General features: G+C 34.5%; 1 pseudogene; it reads right to left on the reverse strand.

Annotated features, from left to right (window-relative positions):
- LOC125654753 (uncharacterized) lies at positions 1–3925 on the reverse strand (annotated as a pseudogene).
- Between the last annotated feature and the right edge of the window lie 1361 nt (positions 3926–5286).

Consider the following 5286-nt stretch of genomic DNA (forward strand, 5'->3'; position numbering starts at 1 on the left):
TTGGACATAAAACTTAACTAGTTTCTGAACTAACACATCCATAGTAGACTTGTTTGGATAAACTCTTTCTACATATAAGTCTTGTTTGGTATATGTAATGAAGTCACAAAATGGAGCTCCGGTGACTAGAAACTGTCCTTGGACTTGATACCAATGGGAATGCTCATGTTTTAAGCTGAAAGTGTCGCCATTTCTTTGGAGGAAGAAATCATTTCTTGTTTCACATGCTTCACTGATGGTCTTGTCTCTGACAGAGTAAGGACATTTAATTTCAATCAAGCCACTTTCAGACTTATCACACACTATGCCATCAGGAGTAGCACCTAGAAATGGTAGTTCTGTGTTTACAATCAAACCTATATCATGCAGGTGGTGTCCCGTTTTCTTAATGTACATTTGCTTGGCAATGTGTTCATTCGTTTTACCATATGATGTAGCAGAAGATGTGAAATCATTCTTTTGAAATGTGTTCTTTAAAAATTTCTGGTTTACGTCTTTTTTTCTTCTTATGATTAGTCCGAAATTGGATGCCGTTATTCTCTTACTTCGTTCTGTATGCCATATTTTGTTCAGACTTTGAGATCTTGTAGATTTTTCCAAATTAATTACATCACTCTGTGTCAAATTTAACTCAGTCCATTCATGTGTAAGGTTTTGAATGCATTTAAGGTCAACTCAGGTATGAAGGGCTTTTGGGAACACAGTACTTCCACAGTTTTCTGCAGCACGGGGTTTTGTAATAGGTAAAATGAATGGTGCCTGAAAATATGCGATAATAAATACATTGCGATAATAAATACATTGTAATGATAGACATGACATATAATGTTGAGGGTTATGTTAATGATCTCCAATGAGTTGGGATCGGACTTGACTTTCATGGAAAAAGTGTGTTTTCTATCGGGATCCATGTTGAGTTGTATATAAATCATGTCTAATGAAAAACCATTCAAGATTCTTTTTATCATATATGGTTTACATTATTGTACTACCCATGAATACTAAAAAAAAAAAGAAAAGAAATAATATTAAATTTTCTAAATACATTGCAGGTAGTAATCCACTTGAAATACTTGCCATTATTGCTGACAATACTGCATTAACAGGAAGAGAAGAAAAAAGTGCTCCGAATTAATTTTGAGCTGCAACAACAAAATTCAGGACGATTTGGATATAAAGAACTGAAGGACACTGATTATCAGTATTATACAGGGTTTTCTAAAGACCGGTTCAATGTTTTATACTCATTTAGTACCAACAGAAGAAGATCCTATTATATGGAGTAAAACTCTTAAAGGTGCAAAATCGTTGTCAACAAAGGATCAGCTCTTGCTTGTTTTGATAAAACTGAGACAAAACTTTGACTTTAAACATATTTCATATTTGTTTGATATATCTGTGCAAGACTGCAGTGCAATATTCACCCACTGGATTAATTTCATGTTTTGCAGACTAGGTAGTGTATATATATATATATGGCCTCATCGTGAAGCAATAATCGAAAACATGCCTGAAACTTATAAGAAAGATTTTCCAGACACTTTCGTTATTATTGACTGCACGGAGTTAAAAGTACAAAAGCCCAGTTCTCTCAATCGACAGAGTCAATGTTATTCTGACTATAAGTCATGCACAACTTTGAAAGGACTTGTGGGCATACATCCAAGGGGCTCTGTAATATGTTCCTCCATGTTATTCTCTGGATAAGTATCTGATAAAGTTATTACAAAGGAGAGTGGCTTCCTTAAAGTATTGTCAGACCTTAAACAATGTGGGAAATTACAAAATGGTGGTGCAGTTATGGTGGACAATGGGTTTAATATTGAAAAGGAAATCGAAGCTATTGGTCTTCGACTAAACATTCCACCTTTTGCGTCATGTGCAACACAGATAATATCAACGAGGTTTTCCTACAAATGGATTTTTGTAAATGAATTGATTGCATGTGGAAAATGTAATAATTATTGATATTTACTGTATAATGCTACACCAAAGAAATTTGATATGGATGAAAAGTGGAGGATATTTGCAACAATATTTTGAAATTGAAAACTTTAAATTGTACTTCATTTAGTCACAATATGCAGTTTTAGTAGAAAGCAATCTGACCAAAAAAAAATTTAAAACCTCTGCTGGATTCGAACTCTTGATCTACAGTTCAGCAGTCGATATGCTAAGCTACTCAGCTAGACGATGATTTGTGAACTGAAAAGACAAATATTGCTGATATTTATATTTCATTCCATGTTTTAAAAGGAAGTCAGTCATTATGATACTGTAGAGTACCTCCTTAAAAAGTTTAATTCATATATTTTGTCTGAATAAAGTTTTAACTTACATGATAGCTGAGAGGAAATCCTTTGTAATGAACACCGAATGGAGTGCTGCTGTGGATACCAGATAGGAAATCGTGGCTTGTTTAAAGTTTTTCAGGATTTCCATATCCATTTCACCGATTTCAGTTTTCCTGAAAATTGTTGAAAATAATTTTGAATGACCATTTAAAAGAAGTTTATTTTGTAACAAGTGTTCAGTGCCAAACACTTGGGCGTGACTTGGCATCTGTGTGGTTTGGAGTCTTTTGGCTGAGACCTAACTACTACACCTGTAAAAACTTGTTAGAGGTCAGGGGCCCGTTTTACAAAACAACATGCGGCAAGTCTTAAATTGTATTATACAGTTATTACTTTAAATGAATGAATTACACCTTTTCTAATGCTAAATTTTCAATATTTTCTTTAAAACATATTTTGCATTCGGAGTGAATGATTTACAATAAAGTTGAAAATTTTGTCGTAAGCCTGAAGTTCTTTTTGTAAAACATACCCCTGGTGTCCTTGTAGGTGCTTTACAACTAAGAGGGTTTTTTCTGCTGAAAAGCCTTGCTTTGGCCAAAACATTGGGCACGTATATATCTAATTTAAAGATTGTCTCCATGTGAGTGAAATGTAGAATGACAATCACTCATGCAAAACAATTAGAAAAAAAATGAAGAGAAAAAAATGATTGAAAGATGTACACCTTTTATACCGTGTGTCAACAAAGGAAGCCACAATTGGCTTTCTTTTTCTGTTTAGGTTTGATGGGTTGGAAATGATCATCTGGGACACTGGTTCTGGTTGAATCTTGTCACCTCTTGGCTTATCCCACTGTTGGGGTAGGGAAGTTGATGACAGCATTGAGGGAATTTCAACAAAACCAGAAATCTTCCACTGCTCCAGAATCATGATAACAGCTAAGACATGTGCATATTGACCCGCCTCACTGTAATATGTACACAACATGAAAAAATAGAAACCAATTCCTACACCAAATTCGCATAATATACATTTATCAAATTAACAATAGCATTATAATGCTATATGTACCACACTACAAAATTATTTTACCCATATATGTCTAGTATAATTATCTAAACAGGCTTTTGGGAAAGGTGTGCACCTGTATTTGGTAAATATACTGAATCATAGTTACACTGACCTGGAATGTGCACCCTTTAGTTAGCAAGTAATTGGAAACACAAACATTGGTAAAATGCACCGAGTTACTAAAAGGAACAAAAATACAACAAATGAAATTTGAAAAAAGGAATAAGAACAACACTGAACAACGTTTATGAAATATGATAAAACTTTTCCGAGTGATGTTGTTTACAAACGCTCTCTATTCATACCTGAGGCTGATGCACGCATGTACGTAGATCTATACGCTTCAAGAACAATAATTTAAATAAACAAAAACGTAAAATTGAAATTATAAACAAGTAAAAACTATTTCATAACTCAAAATAACCGTATACACACCCAGCTTTGCGACTGCAATGTGCATCGTCTAATTTCTTCCCTTCAAAGATGACATCAATGTTGATCTTGTGTGGGTCCTCTGTTTTCCTCTGACTCCGATATACTTCGGCATTTATTAGCATATTTTCGCGTTCTTGTGCATATAATTTGACTGATTTAACATAAGAATCCTTCATAAACGCGACATCCCGTTGTTTTTTGCCGAAGAGACGGTGTATGTAACATGTATGATGCGGAAAAATCGTCTGGTATGTCCTTTAACGACATGGATCATGTTGGGCTAGTTACCGTCGTCATGGTGGGCGGGGCTTAACGAAAATCGGTGACCCGCCAAGTATGTGAAGCTTTGAGAAATACTACAAGAACACAGAGGTAAGTTATCAAGTCAGTTTACCTGGAAAGTGGTTTCGCTCTCGTGACATTGCGCACATAACTGAACATAATCATAGTGTTTTAAAAGGACATATCAACGATTGCATTTCCCGCAGTACAAGAAACATCATACCTGGTAGCATCGAATACCTCATTATAACAAACAATTCATGGGTAAAGAAATGTTATTGTGGTTTGTGTATCTGACAAGCCTTTATATGAAGAAATATGCGTTCGTCTTGTCACAGATACAATGTATGCTATTATTCCGACGACTGGTCTTGGAGAAATGTCAAAATAGTTTCTCCGATTCCATAGCATACCGGTGCTTGATAATGGAAATACCAACGAAAACAAGTAAAATTTATTTTATTTGACAACTAGAAATGGCTGATCAGATGTAAACCGAACTCCTATAATGAAATATCACTAAGTTGAACTGTGTAGATTTGACAATCAGTTGAAATAAAAAGAAAAAATTGGCTGTTTTCTAAAACTGATTCTTATGGAACGCCCCATGTATAGTCATTTTGTTCTAATGATAATGTTCACGAAAATGAAGAAAGTCATAGCGTAATAAAAGTGCATACTAAGGACTGTATATCCCAAGGTACAAGGAAAAGTATGCCGAACAGTATCGAGACACTCGTTATAACAATGACTGGTATAAGACATGTAATTGCTGTTAGTGTACATGACAAGCGTTTATACGAAGACAGTTTTCGTTTGTTATGTTACATATCCAGGACATACCATTCCTACAACCGATATTAAACAGTCTTGCCTGGAAAACATCATTGGACATGACACGATTGATAGTTCGGGGAAATGTCAAGGTGTTTTCTCTAATTCCATAGTCTACAAATGCTTGATAATGTAAATTTGAACAAAAGGCAGTTGAGAATACATGCCATTTAACGGCTGGAATATACTAATCAGATGGAAGTTGGATTCTTGATATTAAATACCGTAGTCTAAATATATGTTATGTAGTTTACATAATCAATTGGAATGCAATTAAAAATCATTTAAATGTTATTTTTTTCTTCTAAATACTTGTTTCCCCTATAAACTACTCTAGATGTACATGTTTACCCCATATTAAAGTGTT

Source organism: Ostrea edulis, chromosome 7 (assembly GCF_947568905.1).
Source record: "Ostrea edulis chromosome 7, xbOstEdul1.1, whole genome shotgun sequence".
NCBI lineage: Eukaryota > Metazoa > Mollusca > Bivalvia > Ostreida > Ostreidae > Ostrea > Ostrea edulis.